Source organism: Macaca fascicularis, chromosome Y (assembly GCF_037993035.2).
Source record: "Macaca fascicularis isolate 582-1 chromosome Y, T2T-MFA8v1.1".
Taxonomy (NCBI): Eukaryota; Metazoa; Chordata; class Mammalia; order Primates; family Cercopithecidae; genus Macaca; species Macaca fascicularis.
Genome location: NC_132903.1, coordinates 143,822 through 169,388, shown reverse-complemented (window position 1 = coordinate 169,388; position 25,567 = coordinate 143,822). Strand labels below are relative to the sequence as shown.

The 25,567-nt window shown below is 57.9% G+C and overlaps 1 protein-coding gene and 1 long non-coding RNA gene across 9 annotated transcripts in view; one reads left to right on the top strand and one right to left on the bottom strand.

The window, feature by feature from the left end:
- The window catches only part of LOC102122539 (PI-PLC X domain-containing protein 1), a 58,384-nt gene extending 33,769 nt beyond the window's left edge, over positions 1-24,615 (bottom strand). For 2 of the 8 annotated variants that reach the window (XM_065538259.2, XM_065538265.2), the window contains exons 1-2: positions 4,260-4,298; positions 793-882 (exon numbers count right to left, since the gene is read on the bottom strand). The gene's annotated coding sequence lies outside the window, so the exon portion shown is untranslated. Of the gene's footprint in view, positions 1-792; positions 883-4,259; positions 4,299-7,096; positions 7,648-13,377; positions 13,598-14,207; positions 15,968-18,414; positions 18,510-19,917; positions 20,111-22,284; positions 22,453-24,372 lie in introns of those variants that run through there. The other 6 variants (XM_065538260.2, XM_065538266.2, XM_065538261.2 and 3 more) reach the window with 4 other exon arrangements.
- Positions 6,862-13,848, top strand: LOC141409490 (uncharacterized). The gene is made up of 2 exons (XR_012430428.1): positions 6,862-7,323; positions 13,084-13,848. It is a non-coding gene; the product is annotated as an uncharacterized lncRNA (long non-coding RNA).
- Positions 24,616-25,567: the final 952 nt, after the last annotated feature.

Genomic DNA, 25,567 nt, shown 5'->3' with positions numbered 1-25,567 from the left:
GCCTCCAGAACCGGTGGGATTACAGGCCCCTGCCACCATTCCCAGCTAATTTTTCACATTTTTAGTCGCGAGTGGGTCTCACCGCGTTGGTCAGGCTGGTCTCGAACTCCCGAGTTCAGCTGATCCGCCCGCCTCGGCCTCCCAAAGTGCTGGGATGACAGGCTTGAGCCACGGCGCCCGGCCTAATAAGAGCTCTTTCAACCAATTGCCAGTCAGAAAAATTTTAAAATCGGCCGGGCGCGGTGGCTCAAGCCTGTCATCCCAGCACTTTGGGAGGCTGAGGTGGGCGGATCACAAGGTCAGGAGATCGAGACCACTGTGAAACCCCGTCTCTACTAAAAATACAAAAAATTAGCCGGGCGAGGTGGCGGCGCCTGTAGTCCCAGCTACTCGGGAGGCTGAGGCAGGAGAATGGCGTGAACCCGGGAGGCGGAGCTTGCAGTGAGCTGAGATCGCGCCACTGCACTCCAGCCTGGGCAACAGCGTGAGACTCCGTCTCAAAAAAAAAAAAAAAAAAAGAAAAATTTTAAAATCTAGTTATGACCTGGAAGTCCGCCTCACCGCCCGTCGAGCTGTCCTGCCTTCACATATTTAACCCGTCAGGCCTCTGAGCCGAACCTCAGTCATTATCACCCCCTTGACCTGCACGTACACGTCCCGGAGGCCTGCAGGAGCCGAGAAGTCGGGAGCAGTCAAAGCAAAGAACGACACAGAAGTAAAACAGCCAGTGCCTGCCTTCACTGAGTAACTGAAATTACCACGTTTTCCTATTGTGACTCGTCCCTGCCCTACCTTAGCTGACCCATCGACCGTGTGCCGTTCGTCTTCTCGACAATGAGTCTTAGGAGCTGTCCACCGTGCACCTTGTAACCCCTTCCTCTGCTAACAATAAATAACCGTGGGGAAAAGAAAGAGGGATCAGACTGTTACCGTATCTACAGACTTAAGAGACTCCATTTTGTTCTGTCCTCACAGAAATTCTTCTGCCTTGAGATGCTGTTCATCTGTAACCCTATAGCCCCAACCCTGTGCTTGCAGGAATGTGTGCTCCCTGTGCTTGCAGGAATGTGTGCTGTGTTGACTCAGGGTTTAATGGATTTAGGGCTATGCAGGATGTGCTTTGTTAAAGAAGGGCTTGACGGCAGTCTGCTTGGTAAAAGTCATCACCGTTCTCTAATCTCGAGTACCCAGGGACACAAACACTGCGGAAGGCCGGCCGCAGGGACCTCTGCCCGGGAAAGCCAGGTATTGTCCAAGGTTTCTCCCCATGGGATAGTCTGAGATATGGCCTCGTGGGAAGGGAGAGACTGACACCCATAAAGGGTCTGTGCTGGGGAGGATTAATAAAAGAGGAAGGCCTCTTGGCAGTTGAGACACAGGAAGGCCTCGGTCTCCTGCTGGTCCCTGGGCAATGGAATGTCTGGGTGTAAAACCCGACTGTACGTTCTATTTACTGAGATAGGAGAAAACCACCTTAGGGCTGGAGGTGAGCTGTGTGTGCTTGTGGCAATGCTGCCGTTTCATGTTTGCATTCCAGATGTTTGCATACGAGATGTTTGTATAGATGTTTGTATAGATGTTTGTATCCGTGCAAGGCCAAGGCACAGCACCTTTCTTTAAACTTATTGATGACACAGAGATCTTTGTTCACATGTTTTCCTGCTGACCCTCTCCCCACAGTTACCCTATTGTCCCGCCACTTCCCCCTCTCCCCTCTCCGAGATGGTAAAGAGATAATGATCAATAAATACTGAGGCAACTCAGAGACCGGTGCCTGCCTGGAGTCCCTCAGCGCCGGTCCCCTTTCTCTATACTTTGTCTCTGTGTCTTATTTCTTTTCTCAGCACCTGACACACAGAAACCCCCACAGGTGCGGAGGGGCCGGCCGCCCCTTTAGATCCGAACCTTTGGCTGTCGTTTTCCATGACCTCCCCAAGTCCTATCAACCCACCCCTTCCCCATCTCCCCCTTTGCTGACTCTCTTTTCGGACTCAGCCCACCGGCACCCAAGTGAATAAACAGCTTTTATGGCTCCCACGAAGCCTGTTTGGTGGTCTGTTCTCACGGACACGCTTGACAGAGCCCAGGTTCCTCTTACACGTTCTGATTCAGGTCTGCCGTCTCCTTAAAAGGCATAAAACCAAGCTGTCCTCGACCACCTGAGGCCCAGGGCGTCAGGACCTCCTCAGACTGGGTCACAGGCTCGTTCCCAACCTCAGCAAAAAACACTTTTTTTGTTTTTTGTTTTTAGGACGGAGTCTCGCTCTGTCACCAGGCTGGAGTGCAGTGGCGAGATCTCGGCTCACTGCAACGTCCGCCTCCCGGGTTCAAGCGATTCTCCAGTCTCAGCATCTTGAGTAGCTGGGATGACAGGCACCTGCCACCACGACCGGCTCATTTTTGTATTTTTAGTAGAGACGGGGTTTCACCATGTTGGCCAGGCTGGTCTAGAACTCCTGACCTCAGGTGATCCGCCCGCCTCGGCCTCCCAAAGTGCTGGGATGACAGGTGTGAGCCACCGCGCCCGGCCAGCAAAACACACTTTCGAAATGTCCTGAGGCCTGTCTCACATACTTTTTGGTTCAGAAGACTCGAGGAAGCTGGTGTCTCCCAAGATAGGCCAGACCCAAAGGTGAACAGTCACATCCTCTGTGTCATGAACGGTTCCACCAACTCCGGCTGCGGTCATCCTCCTCCCCTCCCGGTCATCCTCCTCCCCTCCCGGTCATCCTCCTCCCCTCCCGGTCATCCTCCTCCCCTCCCGGTCATCCTCCTCCCCTCCCGGTCATCCTCCTCCCCTCCCGTCACAGTCCCTCCCCTCCCGTCAGAGATGCCGTCCTCACACCCCAGGTCCCCGGACCACTGAGGGGCGTCCCCTCCTGTCCCCACGTCCCCCGACCCCTCCCCAGACATCCCAGGTCCCCGGACCACTGAGAAGCGTCCCCTCCTGTCCCCACGTCCCCCGACCCCTCCCCAGACATCCCAGGTCCCCGGACCACTGAGGAGCGTCCCCTCCTGTCCCCACATCCCCCGACCCCTCCCCACACATGACAAAGTTGAACAGGAAGGAGTCCCCGGGCGGCCCCCAGTCCCAGCCACGTCTGCCATCTCGTCCAGATGGCACATGGGAGCGGGGTCTGAGGCTGCCCCGCAGAGCACTGACCCTTCCTGGGGGATGTTCTCTCCACCCTGGTCCTCTCCACCCGGGTCCCCTCCACCCGGGTCCCCTCCACCCCGGTCCCCTCCACCGCGGTCCCCTCCACCCCGGTCCCCTCCACCCGGGTCCCCTCCACCCGGGTCCTCTCCACCCCGGGTCCCCCCCACCCCGATCCCCTCCACCCGGGTCCCCTCCACCCCGGTCCCCTCCACCGCGGTCCCCTCCACCCCGGTCCCCTCCACCCGGGTCCCCTCCACCCGGGTCCTCTCCACCCGGGTCCCCTCCACCGCGGTCCCCTCCACCCCGGTCCCCTCCACCCCGGGTCCCCTCCACCCCGGTCCCCTCCACCCCGGTCCCCTCCACCGCGGTCCCCTCCACCCCGGGTCCCCTCCACCCCGGTCCCCTCCACCCCGGTCCCCTCCACCCCGGTCCCCTCCACCGCGGTCCCCTCCACCCCGATCCCCACCACCCGGGTCCCCTCCACCCCGGTCCTCTCCCCCCTGCGGCCTTCGCCGTCGCCGTGGGACTGCACAGATGACGGACGGGCCGAGCCGCCCGGTGACCCGCCAGCCAGGTGAGACACCTACACCTTCCCGCCCGCTGAGTCCTCGGGGAGGCTCACGTCCCAGAGGCGTGAGTGGCCGTGACCCGCACCTGGAACGCACGCACGGGGCGAATAGCTGCTGGGTGAATCCACGGAAGGACCTGCGTGCTCAGATCCCAGCAACCCCCCCAGTCCACCGTCCCCACAGTCCCAGCTGCCCCGACCTGTCCCCATCCAGGCCCCGGCGGCCGAGCGAGGACGTCCGACCGGTCCTGCAAGCCGTGGCCCCCAGGCTCATTCCCTGACCGTCCCGGGCCGTGTCCACACTGGCTCTGGCCCAGCAGACAATTCCGGGCCTGCGAGGGTCACAGGCCACGGATCCCAGGCGACCGTCCCCCGGCCCGTGCCCCCGGCTAAGGCTCCCGGGAGGAGGAGGAGAAGGAACCTGAATGATGGAAACGCGGGTTCCCGATCCCCAGCCCGCAGCGGGCGCTGTCCCCCGCCCCCACGTCCCCCGCAGGGGAACCGGCATCAGCAGCACGGGGTGGACACACTCACCTTCCAGCCGCGCGAGTCTCAGAGCTCCTGGCCGCTCCCGCCGGTGTCTAAGGGGGACTGTCCCTAAAACACACCCCGGCCGCTGCCATTGGCTGGCACGGACATTCCTGCCGGAGGAGGAGGGACGTCCCGCCCCGCCACGCGTCTGTCCCCACCCGGCTGGGCAGTGAACTCCGCCCCGAACTCACACGGGGACCCCAATGCCCAGGTCAGCGCAGGGGCCGGGGTCCCCCAGGGAACCCAGCAGTGTCCCCGGAGTCCCCCAGGGTCAGGGCAGGGGCCCCGGTCCTCACAGACCAGGAGTGGGGGCAGGAAGATCCCCCCAGGGAACCCAGCAGTGTCCCCGGAGTCCCCCAGGGTCAGGGCAGAGGCCCCGGTCCTCACAGACCAGGAGTGGGGGCAGGGGCCGGGGTCCCCCAGGGAACCCAGCAGTGTCCCCGGAGTCCCCCAGGGTCAGGGCAGGGGCCCCGGTCCTCACAGACCAGGAATGGGGGCAGGAAGATCCCCCCAGGGAACCCAGCAGTGTCCCCGGAGTCCCCCAGGGTCAGGGCAGGGGCCCCGGTCCTCACAGACCAGGAATGGGGGCAGGAAGATCCCCCCAGGGAACCCAGCAGTGTCCCCGGAGTCCCCCAGGGTCAGGGCAGGGGCCCCGGTCCTCACAGACCAGGAGTGGGGGCAGGAAGATCCCCCCAGGGAACCCAACAGTGACCCCGGAGTCCCCCAGTCAGGGGTTTGCAGACAGCAAGGACGTCCCCAAGCTGTGTTCAGAGGGGCCCTTGCAGGGGACATGGAGGTTCTGACGGACGGGCCCCACTCGGGGCACTGGCCGCAGCCACGGTGGGTCCCCCGGAGCCCCCAGGTCGAGGTGAACAGGTGCTGTCCTCTGAGCCCCGCGGACAAGGCACGGGACCGGCAGACTGAGGCCTGCAGGCTCTGGGCGCCTTGGCCAGCAAACCCACCGGGGTCGTCCCCTGCAGGTTCCCACCTCTCCCGGCCCCCGTGGGCCTCGTCTGGGTCCTGAGCAGCCTGTGACGCCTCCGTGGGTGGAAGTGGGTTCTCCCAGCGCTGCCCACGCCTGGGATCTCTCCCCCGGGGCTAACCAGGAGCCCGGGTCAGGGGTCTGTCCGGGGCCCGTTCCTGCCTCCGCCCAGCTGCTTCCCGTCCACTCTGCAGGTGCTCCCCACGCACCCCGCTGTCTCCCACCCCAAGCTGGACGCCCGGACAGGGCCTCAGAGAGTGCACGGAATATTCGGGGCGGCTGCTGTCCTGGCACAGGGACATCTGATCGGCCACCGAGCCACAGGCCACCGGCCTCTCTGCCTCTTTCCATCCTGCCTCAGGCCCCGGGGGCTCCCCACACTCCGCCCTCCTGCCTGCTCCTCCTCCCCTCTCCTCCCTCCTCCCCCTGCTCCTCCGTCCTCTCCTGCTCCTCCTCCTCTCTCCTCCGTCCTTCCCCTGCTCCTCCTCCCGTCTCCTCCCTCCTCCCCCTGCTTCTTCTCCCCTCTGCTCCCTCCTCCCCCTGCTCCTCCTCCCCTCTCCTCCGTCCTCCCCCTGCTCCTCCTCCCCTCTTCGCCGTCCTCCCCCCTCTCCTCCGTCCTCCCCCTGCTCCTCCTCCCCTCTCCTCCGTCCTCCCCTGCTCCTCCTTCCCTCTCCTCCGTCCTCCCCTGCTCCTCCTCCCCTCTCCTCCCTCCTCCCCCTGCTCCTCCTCCCCTCTCCTCCGTCCTCTCCTGCTCCTCCTCCCCTCTCCTCCGTCCTCCCCCTGCTCCTCCTCCCCTCTCCTCCCTCCTCCCCCTGCTCCTCCTCCGCTCTCCTCCGTCCTCTCCTGCTCCTCCTCCTCTCTCCTCCGTCCTCCCCCTGCTCCTCCTCCCCTCTCCTCCCTCCTCCCCTGCTCCTCCTCCGCTCTTTGCCGTCCTCCCCCTGCTCCTCCTCCCCTCTCCTCGGTCCTCCCCCTGCTCCTCCCCTCTCCTCCCTCCTCCCCCTGCTCCTCCTCCCCTCTCCTCCCTCCTCTCCCTCCTCCTTCCTCTCTTCACTGAGACTCCCCGTCTCTGCCCACAGCCCCCTGCGGCTTCCTCTTGGCCCATCTGTTTCCTCCCTTCTGCCTCTTTCCCCCTTCGCCCTCCTCCCTCCTCCCTTCACTGAGGCCCTGCGGGGACACCAGCCACCTGTTCTCCGCCTCCTTCCACAGCCCTGGGAGAGCCACAAAATGACCTGTGCCCTGGTGTGACAGGGAGCAGGAGGGCGGCTTCCACGCCTCCTCACACAGTCACCGGGCCCGGCCCTTCCTCCCTCTGTGTCCTGGGCGGCCAGTTGTGGGCTGGACACCAGGTGGGGACATCATGTGGGTGGAGGGACGTGGGGTCCGAGCCTCGGCGCTGCCTCTTTCCTGCGAGCCGAGGGTTGTGAATGGTGCTTGAGTGAAGTGGGCCCAGAGTGAGCCCCTGTCAATTGCTGGGACTTCCCTGTTGACCGTGCCCTTGTGCCCGGCAAGGGGTGTTTGCAAACCCCTCCCAAGGCCGGGCACGGAAGCCCTTGGTCCAGGTGCTTCCCGGAATGGAAAATTCTCTTCTCCACTAGAAAATCACATGAGGCGGGGTTGAGTTTCGAATATTCAGGATGGGGAGCAACCCTCCCACGCTAGGAGAGACACCAGACGGAGATAAAGCTTTGATTATTTGCCAGTCCCAGGTCTGCGGCCTGAAGGCGCCCCCGAGGCAGAGAAGAAAGGTTGGATGATTTATGGGGTCCTGGTCGGGAATGCAGGAGACAGAGACGGACCCGCGGCCACCACCTTCACTGGGCCCAGAGCGTTATCCCATCCTGTTTCCGGCAATTCTCACCGGTGGTTTAGAGCGAGCAGGGAGGGTTTCCGGGAGGCTGCAGTGTGACCAACAGAGGGTCCCTGTGGGTCATCGCCGGGAACAGAGGCACAAACCTGGGAGCCCTGGACACAGGTTTCCAACAGCACCGGGCAGCCGGCGGCTCACGGGGCCTCAGGCCGGGCCGTGACGGGCTCAGAGCACAGCTGCGTGAGCCGAGACCAGAGGCCACGTGAACTCATCCGCAGGTGCGATTCCCGAAGCTGCTGTGTTCTGAGCTGTGACTTCTTTAAAACCGTCACCAGGCCGGGCGCGGTGGCTCACGCCTGCAATCCCAGCACTTTGGGACTGAGCCTAGTTCAGGAGTTGGAGACCAGCCTGGGCAACATGGTGAAACCCCGTCTGTACTAAAATACAAAAAAAAAAAAAAAACTGGGCGAGGCAGCGTGCACCTGTAGTCCAAGGTACTCGGGAGGCTGAGGCAGGAGAATAGCGGGAACCTGGGAGGCAGAGGTTGCCGTGAGCCGAGATCGCGCCATTGCACTCCAGCCTGGGTGACAGAGCGAGACTGTCTGAAAAGAAAAAAAAGAAAAGGAAGTTACAATAACCCAGAGAGAAACTTCAAACGGGACCCTGATGAAAGAATCTGCTGCTTTTATTTTTTTGCTTGTGCAAACAGTAGCTGCTAATGTCAGAGGCGTTCAAACCGGAGCCGCTCCTTCTTGGGCTACTTTCCTGGGCTTCCCAGTCATAGGACCACATAAGAGGTTGACACGGATACAGGTCCCAAAGATTCTGCTGATAAAACAGGTTGCAGGGCCAGGGGCGGGGGCTCACACCTGTCATCCCAGCACTTTGGGAGGCCGAGGCGGGTGGATCACGAGGTCAGGAGTTCGAGACCAGCCTGGCCAACATGGTGAAACCCCGTCTCTACTAAAAATACAAAAATCAGCCGGGCGTAGTGGCGGCGCCTGTGGTCCCAGCTACTCCGGAGGCTGAGGCAGGAGAATCGCTTGAATCCAGGAGGTGGAGGTTGTGGTGAGCCGAGATCGCACCACCGCACTCCAGCCTGGGTGATGGAGTTACAGAGAGAGGCTATCTAAAAAAGAATAAAAATAAAAATAAAAATCCTGCCAAATTGTGATTGCGCTAAACGCCACTCCAGTGCACACTTTGAAACGGGTAAGTTGACATTATATAATTTCACATTGCACGATTAAAACTAAATATGCAAACTGAATGCAAAATTCAGGGATTAAATTGCAAATTGAATGATTAAAAATAAGTATTGGCCGGGCGCGGTGGCTCAAGCCTGTAATCCCAGCACTTTGGGAGGCCGAGACGGGCGGATCACGAGGTCAGGAGAGCGAGACCACCCTGGCTAACACGGTGAAACCCCGTCTCTACTAAAAAATACAAAAACTAGCCGGGCGAGGTGGCGGGCGCCTGTAGTCCCAGCTACTCGGGAGGCTGAGGCCGGAGAATGGCGTAAACCCGGGAGGCGGAGCTTGCAGTGAGCTGAGATCCGGCCACTGCACTCCAGCCTGGGCCACACAGCGAGACTCCGTCTCAAAAAAAAAAAAAAAAAAAGAGATTCTTTTCCTTTTTTTTTTTTTTTACTTTATAAACATCTTTACTGGGGCATTTTTATTTTTATGTATTTATAATGATTATTTGTTGGAGAGACGGGACCTGGCTGTGTTGCCCGGGCTGGTCTCTAAATCTGGGCTCAAGCCATCCCCACACCTCGGCCTCCCCAGGTGCTGGGATGACAGGCGTGAGCCACTTCACCGGCCTGTTTGCGTTTTGAAAACAAGCTTGCATCACCTTTTAGATAACAATTAACTACGGATAACCTCAACGGACCCCAGCAGGAACTGGCGTCTCGGCTGCCCCTTTGAGGCCCTCGGCTGCCCCTGAGTGGGGGCCCTCTAGGCAGCCCCCAGGAACAGGTGGGGCCTGCATGGTAACCCCCAGAGACCCCCCCCCCGGCATCCTGCAGGGAGGGAGCTGGCGAGCCGGTCCAGGCAGGTCCCACAGGAAAAGACTGTTCTCCCTGGGCTTGAAACTGCTTTTGCAAAAACAATTTTTTTTTTTTTTTTTTTTTTTTTTGAGACGGAGTCTTGCTCTGTAGCCCGGGCTGGAGTGCAGTGGCCGGATCTCAGCTCACTGCAAGCTCCGCCTCCCGGGTTCACGCCATTCTCCTGCCTCAGCCTCCGGAGTAGCTGGGACTACAGGCGCCCGCCACCTCGCCCGGCTAATATTTTGTATTTTTAGTAGAGACGGGGTTTCACCGTGTTAGCCAGGATGGTCTCGATCTCCTGACCTCGTGATCCGCCTGTCTCGGCCTCCCAAAGTGCTGGGATTACAGGCTTGAGCCACCGCGCCAGGCCAAAAACAATTTTTTTTGAGACTGAGTCTCGTTCTGTCCCCCAGGCTGGAGGGCGGTGGCGCGATCTCGGCTCACTGCAACCTCCGCCTCCCGGGTTCAAGCCATTCTGCTGTCTCAGCCTCCTGGGTGGCTCGGACCACAGGCACCTGCCATCACACTCGGCTAGTTTTGGTATTTTTAGTAGAGACGGGCTTTCGCCACATTGGCTAGGCTGGTCTTGAACTCCTGACCTTGTGATCCACCCCCCTCAGCCTCCCAGAAGTGGTGGGATGACAGGCGTGAGCCCCTGCGCCCGGTCCGCCAAAATCGTACGTGAGCACATCCGGACAGTGAAGGGGTCTGAACCTCACTGAGTCCGTCTTGCTTCGAACCTCCCAGCTGTCCTTCCTCCCTCCAGGGTGTCGGCCACAGTGTCTTTGGGAGGAACTTGCTTTATAGTCGTTTAGCTTGGAAACAAAGACGATCATAGTCCCTTTCCCAAAGCAAACCTGCTTCTTGCCCGGGGACGAGACTGTGTTTACAGGACTAACAAATTAGCCGCTGGATTGGAAACGATGGATTCGGACTCAGGCCGCTGAAGGCTCCAAGACTCTGGCCGTCCTGGAATTGCTCCTGGGAAGACATCCCTCTTGTGAAACCGACGGTCGTGCTGAGATATGTCCCCGCGCTGGACGGGGCAGCTGGTACCAACCGGCTCCTCTGGTCTGTGGCCGCCACCCAGGAACTGACTCAGCTTTGAGTCCCTGTGACCTCATCTCTGACCCAGGCGATCAGCACTGCCCACTTTCTGACCCCCTAACCCACCAAATTGTCCCGGAAAACTCCCCTCCGGTGAGGAATAAGGACACGCCGGCTGCAATAGCAGCTCTGTGGTGGTGAGAAATCCCTCTGTCTACGCAGCCGGCGAGAGGGGAGCCCCTGGGGCTGTGACAGGAGAAACCAAGGAGGATAAAGGAAACCCAGCTCCGGGGGGCACCAGGTCACAGCCGTGGCTCGGGCAGGAACCCCAAGGTCAAAGGACAGCAGGTGCCGGCCTTGGAAGGGAGCGGCTCAGATTCCACAGAAGCCTCCAGCGTCCTCGTCCCAGGCACAGGCCGTGCTCCACGTGCCGGCGGTGGGAAGAACGGAGACGCGTTGCCAAGGCCGGGGCACGTCCATCGCCAGAGGGCACAGGTGCCAAGGGGCCCGGCCGGCCCAGAAGACAGGGCCCCGGAACCCCAGGTCCACATCACGGCCGGAGCTTGCCCAGAACCATTTTCCCTGTTGATTCCCAACACGTTCTGTGTCCCAGAAAGCTGCTTGGAAACGCACACACAGTGTCACCCCAAAGCCCATCCCTGGACTTCATGAGCTGCGGCTCGAGACCCTATTGTTCATTTTTTTTTTTTTTTTTTTGAGACCTAGTCTCATTCTATCTCTCGGACTGGAGTGCAGTGTTGTAATCTCAGTTCACTGCGGCTTCCGCCTCCCGGGTTCAAGCCATTCTCCTGCCTCAGCCTCCGGAGTAGCTGGGATGACAGGCACCTGCCGCCACACCCGGCTAATTTTTTTTTTTTTTTTTTTTTGAGACGGAGTCTCGCTCTGTCACCCAGGCTGGAGTGCAGTGGCGCAATCTCGGCTCACTGCAAGCTCCGCCTCCCGGGTTCACGCCATTCTCCTGCCTCAGCCTCCCGAGTAGCTGGGACCACAGGCGCCCGCCACCTCGCCCGGCTAGTTTTTTTCTATTTTTAGTAGAGACGGGGTTTCACCGTGTTAGCCAGGATGGTCTCGATCTCCTGACCTTGTGATCCGCCCGCCTCGGCCTCCCAAAGTGCTGGGATGACAGGCGTGAGCCACCGCGCCCGGCCTAATTTTTGTATTTTTAGTAGAGATGGGGTTTCACCAGGTTGCCGAGGCTGGTCTCAAACTCCTGACCTTGTGATCTGCCCACCTCAGCCTCTCAAAGTGCTGGGATGACAGGCGTGAGCCACCGCGCCCGGCCAAAGTATTTTTTAAAGCTTTGTCTTGTGGTAAATCTCACAGCAGACGAAAGCAGCTCGATTCATACAATAACCTGGCGTTGGCCTCATGGTGGCAGCAGCGAGCAGCCGGGGCCTCCTGTGGTTCCTGCATCCGAGCTCCCGGACTCCCCACCCTCCTGTCCACCTGCCCGCCTCAGGGGATGGAGACAGGTGGGTCACCTGAGGTCAGGAGTTCAAGAGCAGCCTGGCCCACGTGGCGAAACCTCGTCTCTACTGAAAATCCAAAACGTAGCCTGGCGATGGCTCACGCCTGTAAGCCCAGCACTTTGGAATGCAGGCTCCAGGGGGCATGGAGGGGAACAGGGTCTGTGGGGTGTAGGCGGGGGACACAGGATCTGTGGCGCATGGGAGGTGTGGCAATGCAAGCTCAGTGGGCCATGGAGGGGAACAGAGACTCGGTGGGGCAAGGGGGTGGGGGGTGAGGGGTGGAAGAGAGAGTCTGTGGGCCGTGGGTAGGACAGGAGTGGAAGAGGCTCCAAGGGGCATGGGGGTAAGGGGACCCAGGTCCTGTAGGGTGGGGGAGACACAGGCTCCCTAAGTGTGTGTGGCTTTACGAGGCTCCACAGGGCATGGAGGGACCGAGGCTCCGTGGCGTGTGGGTCTGGTGGTTGAGCTGCCTGGGGAGCTGCCTGGGGAGCTGCCTGGGGTCGAGGGCCCCGAGGGAGGCGTGGAGGGACCGAGGGTCCTAGGCTGCAGGTGTCGCAGAGGCTTTGAGATTGGGGACCCAGAAGGAGGGTCCCAGGCGCTTGGGCGGCCCGAGCTGCAGACACTGACGCTGTGCAGACGCCTCCTGGTCCTCAGAGATGGGCTCAGTCAAGGCCCACGAGGTCAGGAGTTGGAGACGAGCCTTTGTCCCCGGGCTGCTGTAACAGATACGGCAAACCGAGAGCTTAAAACAGCAGAAGTGTACTCCCTCCCAGTTCCGAATGCCCCGATGGTGTCATTTCTTTTTTTTTTTTTTTTTTTTTTTTTTTTTTTTTGAGTCTCGCTCTGTTGCCCAGGCTGGAGTGCAGTGGCCGGATCTCAGCTCACTGCAAGCTCCGCCTCCCAGGTTCACGCCATTCTCCTGCCTCAGCCTCCCGGGTAGCTGGGACTACAGGCGCCCGCCACCACGCCCGGCTAAGTTTTTGTATTTTTAGTAGAGACGGGGTTTCACTGTGTTAGCCAGGATGGTCTCGATCTCCTGACCTCGTGATCCGCCCGTCTCGGCCTCCCAAAGTGCTGGGATTACAGGCTTGAGCCACCGCGCCCGGCCGGGTGTCATTTCTTAAATGTGTTTGGCCTTCGTGTATCTTGGTATTTTCTGTGGGAAATGTCTTGTCAGATGGAGCCACCTTGGTCTCCAGATAGGCCGTGGGGCTGGGGACCTGGGCCACTCACTGGGCACCTGGCAGTAGCTGCTCTGGGCTGACCCCAGCTGACCCCGGGTGTAGGAATTATCATATGTGTAGGGTGAACACGCCAGCCACACGCTTCCTCCAAGGGCGCATTTATGGATCCACAAACCTATGCATGGCTTCTGGTTGGTGAGATACAGTAGCTTCCTTCATGCAAGGTTTCACTTTTATTTTTATTATTATTATTTTTTGAGACAGGGTCAGCCAAAATTCCATCCCCAGAGCCCCTAGGAGACCCTGGCTAAAGGGAGCCTCGAATGCTCTGGCTGGCCCTGGCTTCTGGGGAGAAGTGGTGGAGGTCTGCAGGGAGAACCCTGGGACCCTCGTGTCCCCAGACCAGGCATGGCCAGCGGGAAGCTCAGGGCAGGGGCACTCAGGGGAGCAGGTGCTGCTCAGAGACCTGGCGGCCCCCACTCTGCTCACAGGACACCTGCCTGCAACATCCCCCGCCCCAGCACAGAACTCCAGCCTTTTCCACAGCTGAACTCTGACCTGCCGCAGAGCCGTGCTGCCGAGAGTCTGGGAAGAGGCAGCCCTCCCCGGAGACCAAACGAGGTTCCTCAGCGGTGGGCACCACGCCGGACGTTCCAGGACCTCCGCGGCGGTTCCCGGGACACCAGCCGGGTGCATCATCCAAGCAGAGCTGCAGAAGCAACCGGGAGCTCCCCAGGAGATGAACAGATGAACAAATTCAGAACATCCGTGCAGGGGCCTTTGAAAACAGTATACTAAAAAATAGATAGGGCTTAAGGACAGTATCTCCAATTAAACTTTTAATAAACTCCCGTAGGCGCCAAGAAGGCGGGCAGATAAAAAAGAGCATAAAAACAAAAAAACTGAGTAAAAGGTTACATGTGAGAAAAGAAAGTTTGTTTTGCACTGCATTCTTTCTACTGACGTGGAGTTTATAAAATATAAATAAAGTGAGGCGGAGGCTCTGAGGACGGCCCCCATGTTCTCTGTGTGTCTTTATCTTTTGTGTGTTCTTTCATTCTCCACCACCCCCGGCACAGACCCCAACACACCCGGGGCACGCATGAGGACACACACGGCATGGGAAACACACATGGGAGGGTGAACACGGGAGGACGCACACTCGCACACTCGCACACTCGGGAGGGCGCACACAGGAGGACGCACTCCTGGGAGGGTGAACATGGGGGGGACGCACACTTGGCAGGCACACATGGGAGGATCCACACGGGAGGACGCACACGGGAGGAGGCACTCCCAGGAGGGTGAACACAGGAGGATGCACACAGGAGGGCACGCGGGAGGACACACGGGAGGGCGAACGCAGGAGGGCGCACGCGGGAGGGTACCTGGGCCAGCAGTGGAGTCATGGACCAAGTAAACGCAGTTGTCCACAGCAGAGAATAGGCTTCATCCATAGTCAGGTGTGAAACTCGGAGGCCTGCCACAGCACAGAGGAGCTTCGTAGACACCACGGCAGCGAGAGACGCCAAACACCAACAGCCACCTGTGCTGCGATTGTGTTGCCACGAGACGTCCAGAACGGACGAGTCGTTACACACAGGGCACAGGACACTGCTTGCCTGGGGCTGGAGACGGGGCGTGGCAGAGGCCCATAAAAGCAGAGGATCCTGGCCAGGCGCGGGGGCTCACACGTGTCATCCCAGCACTTTGGGAGGCCGAGGAGGGCGGATCACTTGAGGTCAGGAGTTCCAGACCAGCCTGGCCGACATGGCAAAACCTCATTTCTACTTAAAAAAAAAACAAAATTATGGAGGCGTGGTGGTGCACACCTGTCGTCCCAGCTACTCGGGAGACTGAGGCAGGAGAATTGCTTGAACCCAGGAGGGGGAGGCTGCAGTGAGCTGAGATCACACTGCTGCACTCCAGCCTAGGCGATCAAAAAAAAGAAAGAAAGAAAGAAAGCAAAAAGCAAAAAGCAGAGGATCCAGTGGAGGCGACTAGAACATCCTGGAACGAGATACAGGCACGGGTTACACCACACTGTGCTGCACAGAAAGGCACTCAGTTGGGCACTTTGCAGAGCTGCAGAGCCGGGCCCTGAGGCTCCCAGTCCGTGCACGTCCCCTCTGCAGGCCCCGGTCAACATGGAGTCGCCCGGGCCCCGTTCAACATGGAGTCACTCAAGCCCCGTTCAAGATGGAGTCGCTCAGGCGCCGTTCATCATGGAGTCACTCAGGCCCCGTTCATCATGGAGTCACTCAGGCCCCGTTCAAGATGGAGTCGCTCGGGCCCCGTTCAAGATGGAGTCGCCCGGGCCCTGTTCATCATGGAGTCACTCAGGCCTCGTTCAAGATGGAGTCCCCGGGCCCCGTTCATCATGGAGTCGCCCGGGCCCCGTTCAACATGGAGTCACTCAAGCCCCGTTCAAGATGGAGTCGCTCAGGCGCCGTTCATCATGGAGTCACTCAGGCCCCGTTCATCATGGAGTCACTCAGGCCCCGTTCAAGATGGAGTCGCTCGGGCCCCGTTCAAGATGGAGTCGCCCGGGCCCTGTTCATCATGGAGTCACTCAGGCCTCGTTCAAGATGGAGTCACTCAGGCCCCGTTCATCATGGAGTCGCCCGGGACCCGTTCAAGATGGAGTCCCCGGGCCACGTTCAAGATGGAGTCGCCCGGGCCCCGTTCATCATGGAGTCGCTGAGGCCCCGTTCAAGATGGAGTCGCCCGGGCCCCGTTCATCATGGAGTCGCTGAGGCCCCGTTCATCATGGAGTCACTCAGGCCCCGTTCATCATGGAGTCGCCCGGGCCCCGTTCATCATGGAGTCGCTGAGGCCCCGTTCATCATGGAGTCACTCAGGCCCCATTCATCATGGAGTCGCCCGGGCCCTGTTCATCATGGAGTCACTCAGGCCCCGTTCAAGATGGAGTCCCCGGGCCCCGTTCATCATGGAGTCGCTCAGGCCCCGTTCATGATGGAGTCCCCGGGCCCCGTTCATCATGGAGTCGCTCAGGCCCCGTTCATGATGGAGTCCCTCAGGCCCGTTCAAGATGGAGTCGCTCTTGTTCCAACGCCTCTGACAGGTTTTCACGGTGTAAGTCGTGGCTTCTTAATGAGCAACATGAATGGTGACATTGGAGTCTCCACTGTTGACAAAAAAAACCAAACTGTAAAATATTTGAATAGGTTTTCTCCGAGCCAAATGTACAAGTGACCCTGGCCCGTGACAAATGTAGAAGTAACCTTGGGAGCCTCAGGAGGGTCTGAGAACACGTGCCCGGGTTGGCTGGGTTCCAGCCTGATTTTATACGTTCTGGGGAGACAGAAGTTATAAGCAGAGGCATAAACCAGTGTAGGGAAGGTGCATATTGGTTCTGCCCCGAGACGACGTCTCTCAAAGTGGAGACTTCTAAGTCATCGGTGGATTTTAAAGACACCCTAATTGGCAATTGGCTGAAAGAGTTAAGCTTTGCCTGAAAACTTGACGTCAGCATGAAGAAATGCTTGAGTTTAGATGAGGAGTTTTAGAAAGCAAACTTCCCCCACAACAGACGGCTTCGAGGGCCATTTTGAAGTACGTGAAAGAAATACGTTTCGGGGTGAAAGACTTTGACGTATTTTAACGCCTGCTGTCTGTCATGCGATGCTATACTGTAGCCGGACGAGCCACAGACAAAACTCCTCAGACACCGGATTAAAGAAGGAAGAGCTTTTTTATTCGGCCGGGAGCGTCGGCAGACTCGCGTCTTAAGAGCCGAGCTCCCTGAAGAAGAAATACGTGGCCGTTTTAAAGGCTTACAACTTTAAGGGATCCATGTAAAAGGGTCATGATAAATCAAGCAAGCATTGAAAATGTGACGGGGGATACATGCATCAGCTAACAGAACAGAAAGTTTTCCAGTGCTTTCTCATACAATGTCGGGAATTTACAGATAACACTAGTAGTTTTGGTCAGGGGTTAATATTATTATTATTATTTTAAACGCCAGGGCCAGATGGTGAAGCCAAGGTCGTCTAACTATTTATCTTCTGTTTCTTTTTTTTTTTTTTTTTTTTATACGGAGTCTCGCTCTGTCGCCCAAACTGGAGGGCAGTGGCCGGATCTCAGCTCACTGCAAGCTCCACCTCCCGGGTTTACGCCATTCTCCTGCCTCAGCCTCTCGAGTAGCTGGGACTACAGGCACCTGCCACCTCGCCCGGCTAATTTTTTTGTATTTTTTAGTAGAGACGGGGTTTCACCATGTTAGCCAGGATGGTCTCGATCTCCTGACCTCGTGATCCACCCGTCTCGGCCTCCCAAAGTGCTGGGATTACAGGCTTGAGCCACTGCGCCCGGCCTATCTTCTGTTTCTTTCCAACTTTTTGCTTTCTCCCCCTTCTCCTGTCTTATAAAGTAGGGAAAAGGGGAGACAGGGAAAAGCTGGGAAGGACAACAGGAGAAGTGGTGGTCTAATTCTATAATACTAGAGTCCGGTTGGAATTTGATATCTTATTGCTACAGCGAGTCCGTTGTGCCCACGTTACGATCTCTGTTTTCACACGAATGCTGGTCAGTTGTGCCTGAGTTCCAAAGGGAGGATGGTATCACGAGGCCTGTCTGACTCCCTCTTCCTGTCACAGCCTGAGCTACCTTTTCAGGTTCCTTTGGGATCCCCTTGGCCAGAAAGGGGGTCCATTCAGTCAGCTGAGGGGCTTAGAATTCTATGTTTGGTTTACACCGGTATCAGGAGGTTGTCTGAGAGACACCAGCCCCTCCCACCCCCGCAGGCACAGGCTGGAAAGCATCAGACCCGGGGCAGGCCAGCGCTCAGGTGCAGGGCGCTCAGGCCACGGCCACAGGGATGGTCCAGACGTGGCTCTCCAGCCGTCCTCGGACCACACACTGATTGAGGATTTCGGGGGTCCCGATGCAGACTCTAAATGTTGCCAGTCTGGTCTCTAAGGGTGTGTGTATTTTCTGGGGCCGCTCCAGCAAACAGGGCTTAAAAGATATTTATCCTCACGGTGCTGGGGGCAGAAGTCAGAGGGCCGTGCTCCCTCTCGAGGCTCTAGGGAAGGCTCCTTCCCGCCTCTCCCAGCTCCTTGGGGGCTCCAGGCGTCCCTGGGCGTGTGGCTGCCTCACTCCAGTCCCTGCCTCTGTCTCCACGTGGCCTGCTCTCTGTGCGTTTTCTGTCTTTCCCCTTCTCCGGTAAGGACACCACGCATTGGATTTATAGCCTACCCTACTCCTGGATGACCTCATCTCAGCTTGATTACATCTGCAAGTATCCTGTTTCCAAATAACGTCCTATATCTTTTGGGGATATCTTTAGGGCTTGTTTGCAAACGAGGCACGTGGCAGAATCTGGCCTGAGACTTGCTTTTAGGGCTCTCTAACTCTCCCCGTTGCACCATCTTCACGTGATTTTCCAGAGCACCCATGGGCGGCGTGTTGGCCCGCACAGAGCCCTGCTTGCTGTGAACGTCAGGACTTCCTGCGGGATCTCTTTAGGTCTGATCGGAAGCCCTTTGACTTGCGCCCTGACTGTGCTGGAGAATTCAGAGCCGGCTGGCTCCTTGCTTGTGGCCTGGGAGATTTGTGAACACGCTGTACCTTCAAGATGCCGCCTGGATCTTCCTGCTCCCTCCCTCGGGAGCCTCGCAGGGACGCCGTCTCGTTGTAATGTTTCAGTACAGCACCCACGAGAACTGCCGGGGAAGGGAAAGACACCACAGGCCATAAACCACAGAAACTAGAGCTGAAGTGGCCCCACGTGGCCCTCAGTCAAGCGGTATCCAGATTCTTCACCCTGAGGCACTTTACCTTATTTATTATTATTATTATTATTATTATTATTATTTGACATGGCATTTCACTCTTGTTGCCCAGGCTGGAGTGCAGTGGTGCGATCTCAGCTCACTGCAAGCACCTCCTCCCGGGTTCAAGCTATTGTCCTGCCTCAGCCTCCCCAGTTGCTGGGATTATAGGCTCCCATCACCACGCCCAGCTAATTTTTTGTATTTTTAGAGACAGGGTTTCTCCATGTGGGTCAGGTTGGCCTCGAACTCCCAACGTCAGGAGATCCGCCCACCTTGGCCTCCCACAGTGCTGGGATGACAGGCGTGAGCCACTGCGGCCGACCCCATCTTATTCTTTTTCTCTCACCAGGGACCCCGAATTTGGAACCATAGACACGTTTATTGACATCATGTTAAATTAAGCTTCCCACATTTATTAATAAAAAAAATCATTAGCCTGGCCTTTTTATTTTAATTTTACTTCATTTAATCTTGTTTTTTTGAGGCAGGGTCTCACTCCATCACCCAGGCTGGAGTGCGGTGGTGCCATCGGGGCTCACCACAGCCTCTACCTCCTAGGCTCAAGCAATCCTCTTGCCTCAGCCTCCTGAGTATCTGGGGATTATAGGTGCACACCATCACACTCAGCTAATTAAATAAATTTTTTTTTTTTTTTTTTTTTTTTTAGCAGAGATGGGGTCTCACCATGTTGTCCAGGCTGGTCTCAAACTTCTGAGCTCGAGTAATCCTGCTTTGGCCTCCCAAAGTGCTGGGATTACAGGGATAAGCTACCACACTCAGCTTTTATTTTGTTTAATGGAGGTAAAAACCAGATAATATAAAGTTAACCCTTCCGACTACTTTTTTTTTTTTTTTTTTTAAGACAGAGTCTTGCTCTGTTGCCCAGGCTGGAGTGCAGTGGTGCGATCTCAGCTCACTGCAACCTCCGCATCCCGGGTTCAAGCGATTCCCCTGCCTCAGCCTCCCGAGTAGCTGGGATTACAGGCGTAGGCCACCACGCCTGGCTAATTTTCTTGTATTTTAGTAGAGACGGGGTTTCACCATGTTGGCCAAGACGGTCTGGATCTCCTGACCTTGTGATCCACCTGCCTCGGCCTCCCAAAGTGCTGGGATGACAGGCGTAAGCCACCGCGCCCGGCCCCTTTAAACTATTTTTAAAGATACAATTCAGCAGTGTTAATCATATACGCATTGTTGTATAACAGATATTTACAACTTCTTCATCTTACGAAACAGAAACTCCGTCCTCATCGAACAAGGGCGCCCCATTCCCCCTCCCCCAGCCGCTGGCACTCACCATTCTACTGTCTGTGTCTATGGATTTGAGTCCTCCAGAGACCTCGTAGGAGTGGGGTCACACAGCGCTTTTGTGTCTGGCTTATCTCGTTACCCGTAGGTGAGTCCGTGTGGTAGCCTGTCTCACCATTCCTTCCTTTTTAGGGCTGATTCCTATTTCATTATATGTGAAGGGGTGGCCTGCCCCTCCACACCTGTGGGCATTTCTCGTCAGGTGGGATGGGATTGAGAAAAGAAAGAGACACAGAGACAACGTATAGAGAAAGAAAAGTGGGCCCAGGGGACGGGCGCTCAGCATACGGAGGACGCACTGGTCTCTGAGTTGCCTCAGTATTTATTGATCATTATCTCTTTACCATCTCGGAGAGGGGAGAGGGGGATGTGGCAGGACAATAGGGTAACAGTGGGGAGAGGGTCAGCAGGAAAACATGCGAACAGAGATCTCTGTGTCATCAATTAAGTTTAAGGAAAGGTGCTGTGCTTTGATGTGCAAATACAAACATCCCACAAACATTTTCGTGCATTAAAGAGCAGCATTGCCACTAGCACGCACAGCTCACCTCCAGCCCTGTCCGGAGCTGCACGCCCTGGCCATAGCGAATAATAACTGATGATTAAAAACGCCTGAGCTCTATTCATTTCCACCTTCTACCTCCTCCCTAGATTTACCTTTTTCCCTGTATTAATACCTCATAGAAGATGGCGCTCTTCCTGCTGCTTCTTCACCCATTTTTCCCGCGCCCGCGAAAATTACTACCTGACAGCGCAGGTGCAACATGACGTTCGACCAGAGAAACCAATACCTACTTGGTCACGCCCTCTGCGATGAGATCATCTCCGCCTCTGGCCCAACCCCTTCCCCTCCAAGTGTATATAAGGCACTGCATTACCGCCATTAAGAGAGACTTGATCAGAGTACTGTCTTGTCTCCATTTCTCGTATCTCTTGTTCCCCAAATTCCCACCCCCTCCTCCAGGGCCTGCTTCGACTATCCCGCGGGCCGGGATACAGCCCTAAGGCGGTTTTCTCCTATCGCAGTAAATAGAACATACAATCGGGTTTTACACCAAGACGGTCCATTGCCCAGGGACCAGCAGGAGACCGAGGCCTTCCTGTGTCTCCACTGGCAAAGAGGCCTTCCTCTTTTACACTGTTGTTTCACGTGCAGAAATGTTTAACCTCAATGTTGGACCATCTGTCTGTTTTTGCTTTTGTTGCCTGTGCTTGTCTGGGCTTTTGAGAGGCCCGAGGTAAACGGCAGGCGTTCCTGTACCCAGTTCATAACACTGAGCCCAAAACAAAGGAAGCGGCACAGTCATGAGCTAGTGTCTCGCCCTGGCAAGAATATGTATGACTTTTGCTGAGAATTTTCATTAATGTTTATTTTGACACAACTTCAGAGTTACATGAAGGCAACGATACGGTACAAAGAATTCCTTCCCATCGGGCATTCATATTCCCCAAAGGCTGGCAGTCCACACTGGCTTCACTCTGGATCAGAGCCAAGTGGAGGGACCACTGTGTCTGTGGGCTGGTTTCCTGGGGCTCTGTAACCAGTGCCCAGAAGCCGGGTGGGTACGTCAACAGGAATTTATCATCTCCCAGCCTCGGAAGTAGATGTTGAAGCCCTAACCCCAGTGCCTCAGAATGTGAGTGTACTTGGCCTCATAGTGTTAGCCCGAGGCTGTCAGAGTGTGCCCTAAAGCAACCTGCTGTTCTCGTGAGAGGGAAGAGATGCCAGGGATACTTGGGCACAGTGAAAAGACCCTATAAGCACAGGCCAGATGGCGTCCGCAAGCCGAGGAGAGGGGCTTCGGGAGGAACCAGCCCGACTGAGGACACCTTGTTCTCAGACCTCAGCCTCCAGGACTGTGGGAAGGTAGTTTTCAGTGAAGCCCAGCCCTGAACACTCACACAGACGGGTACATTTACTGTCCCTGTTCTTTTTTTTTTTTTTTTTTTTTTTGAGACGGAGTCTTACTCTGTCGCCCAGGCTGGAGTGCAGTGGCCGGATCTCAGCTCACTGCAAGCTCCGTCTCCCGGTTTACGCCATTCTCCTGCCTCAGCCTCCCGAGTAGCTGGGACTACAGGCGCCCGCCACCTCGCCCGGCTAGTTTTTTGTATTTTTTAGTAGAGACGGGGTTTCACTGTGTTAGCCAGGATGGTCTCGATCTCCTGACCTCGTGATCCGCCCGTCTCGGCCTCCCAAAGTGCTGGGATTACAGGCTTGAGCCACCGCGCCCGGCGGTCCCTGTTCTTCTGCCAAGGAAACTGAGGCACAGAGAAGTTTAGGGAACTTGACCCATATGAGAGAACCAGTCATGGTCAAGCTTGGGTTGGAACAAACCACCCTTTTTGTAGCACTCACGCTCTTAGGCACTACACGTCTCCTTGGATACGCTGGAAAAACAGAATACTGCAGCACACCGCGAACACGCAACGTCACAGTAACAAAGACGACACTGAGTCTTCAGCAACATGGGAATGCCTCAGAAGAGTACGGGGGTCTCTCATGGATGGCATGAATAGAAGACCCCTAGAAAGGAAGACACGGCTCAGCCCACCACCCTCAGGGGAAGGTGTTGGTTCTGCTCTACCTCCCAGTAGTTTCCCACCTCCGACAGGGGAAGGCCTCAGTGCCTAGGAGACCTCAGTACCTGGAAAGTCTCAGTACCGAGGCGACCTCAGTATCCACGAGGTCTCAGTGCCTAAGAGATCTCCTTGCCTAGGAGACCTCAGTACCTAGGAGGTCACAACACCGAGGCGACCTCAGCACCGAGGAGGTCTCAGTACCTAGAAGGTCTCAGGACCTAGGAGACCTCAGTACCGAGGAGGTCACAACACCGAGGAGGTCTCAGTACCTAGGAGATCTCAGTGCCTAGGAGACCTCAGTACCTAGGAGGTCTCAGCACTGAGGAGACCTCAGTATCAACGAGGTCTCAGTACCTAAGAGATCTCCGTGCCTAGGAGACCTCAGTACCTAGGTCTCAGCACCGAGGCGACCTCAGCACCGAGGAGGTCTCAGTACCTAGGAGATCTCAGTGCCTACGAGACCTCAGTACCTAGGAGGTCTCAGCACCGAGGCGACCTCAGTATCAACGAGGTCTCAGTACCTCGGAGGTCTCAGCACCAAGGCGACCTCAGCACCGAGGAGGTCTCAGTACCTAGAAGGTCTCGGGACCTAGGAGGTCTCAGCACTGAGGCAACCTCAGCACCGAGGAGGCCTTAGTACCTAGGAGATCTCAGTGCCTAGGAGACCTCAGTACCTAGGAGGTGTTAGCACCGAGGCGACCTCAGCACCGAGGAGGTCTCAGTACCTAGGAGATCTCAGTGCCTAGGAGGTCTGAGCACCGAGGCGACCTCAGTACCGACGAGGTCTTAGTACCTAGGAGATCGCAGTGCCTAGGAGGTCTCAGTACCTAGGAGGGCTCAGGACCTAGGAGGTTCCAGCACCAAGGCGACCTCAGTACTGAGGAGGTCTCAGGACCTAGGAGACCTCAGTGCCTACGGGACCTCAGTACCTAGGAGGTCTCAGCACTGAGGAGACCTCAGCACCGAGGAAGTCTCAGTACCTAGGAGGTCTCAGCACTGAGGAGACCTCAGCACCGAGGAAGTCTCAGTACCTAGGAGATCTCAGTACCTAGCAGGTCAAACTGAGAGACGAAACGTGGAAGGGAGGTTGTCACGGGCTGGGGGAGGCGGAGTGGAGAGCTGTTCATGGAAAGATGCGAACGTTCTGCAGACCGACGGTGGTGCCGGGCGCACCACGCCAATGTGCTCAGAGTCCCACCGACCTGCGCCCTGAAGAAGGCCAGCATGGCCAACTCCGTGTTCTGTACACTGCGCCACAGGAGGGAACAGAGCCGTCGGGAGAGAGGGAGGGAGAGGAGCGAGCGCGCCAGCCCCGCCCCGCCGCGCAGCCCCGTCCAGGCCCCGCAGCTCGCGCAGGGTCGGGTGTCCCCGGGCCGGCTCCCCCCGGGGCTGGGCCGCTGCGGGAACGGGGTTGGGCCAAGGCAGCCGCGGGTGGCAGCAGCAGGCGCGGTGCGGGCTGGGCCGGGCTCCGTGGGCCCCTCCGCCGCCCTCTCGGTCCGCACGAGGGCCCCACTCGGGCTCGGCCGGGCTCCGGGGACGCGGCCTGGGGTCCGGGGGCCGCGAGCCTCCGCCGCTCCTCAGCCTGGCGGGCCCGGGCGCTGGCTGGAGCCGCAGGTGCGCGTCTGGGGCCGGGCTGGGCGCCGAGGCCCGCAGAGGGGCGCAGAACACGGGCTTGGGCCCCGCGCAGAGGCCGCCAGGGGGCCGCGGTGCGCCTCCCACCCGGTCACCTCGGTGCCAGCCCTGCGGCCTCAGGGTAGGCGGACCCACGGCCCTCCACGCCCTCCCTCGCTCGCGTCCTGCCCGGCTGGGAACTCCGCGGGGTCCCGCCGAGTCGCGGACGGGCCGCCGCCGGGCACCAGCTCACCTCTGCGGTCTTCCCTCACTCAGCTCTTCGCCTTCAACCGCTTCGGCTCTTTTCGTCACCCCTCTTTACTCCTCGTTCCTCTTCGTCACTTTCCGTCATCTCCGATTAGGCTCGGCATGCTTCAGCTCGCCAGTTCGCCTTCCTCTTTGTCGCCCTCGGATCATTTCCGTGACTCTTCGTCAGTATCCGTCAGTCCCGGTCCCTGTCCGTCCATTCTCGCCACTTTCCGTCGCTCTCCGCCGCCCTTCAGCTCCGCTCGGCTCTTCTCCGTCAGGCATCGTCTACCTTCGTCGCTTTCCGTCGCTCCCCGTCCATTCTCCGTCACTCTGCGTCACTCTCCGTCAGGCATCGTCTACCTTCGTCACTCTCCGTCGCTCCCCGTCGCTGTCCGTTCATTCTCCGTCACTCTCCGTCACTCTCCGTCAGGCATCGTCTACCTTCGTCACTCTCCGTCGCTCCCCGTCGCTCCCCTTCGGTCCTCGTCGCTCTCCGTTCATTCTCCGGCACTCTCCGTCACTCTCCGTCAGGCATCGTCTACCTTCGTCGCTCCCCGTCGCTCCCCGTTCATTCTGCGTCACTCTCCGTCAGGCATCGTCTACCTTCGTCACTCCCCGTCACTCTCCGTCGCTCCCCGTTCATTCTCCGTCACTCTGCGTCACTCTCCGTCAGGCATCGTCTACCTTCGTCGCTCTCCGTCGCTCTCCGTCACTCTCTGTCAGGCATCGTCTACCTTCGTCACTCCCCGTCGCTCCCCTTCACTCCTCGTAGCTCCCCGTCGCTCTCCGTTCATTCTCCGTCACTCTCCGTCACTCTCCGTCGCTCCCTGTCGCTCTCCGTCACTCTCCGTTCATTCTCCGTCACTCTCCCTCAGGCATCGTCTACCTTCGTCACTCTCCGTCACTCTCCGTCGCTCCACGTCACTCTCCGTCAGGCATCGTCTACCTTCGTCACTCTCCGTCACTCTCCGTTCATTCTCTGTCACTCTCCGTCAGGCATCGTCTACCTTCGTCGCTCCCCGTCGCTCCCCGTTCATTCTCCGTCACTCTCCGTCACTCTTCGTGAGGCATCGTCTAACTTCATCACTCTCCGTCACTCTCCGTCGCTCCCCGTTCATTCTCCGTCACTCTCCGTCACTCTTCGTCAGGCATCGTCTAACTTCGTCACTCCCCCTCACTCTCCGTCGCTCTCCGTCGCT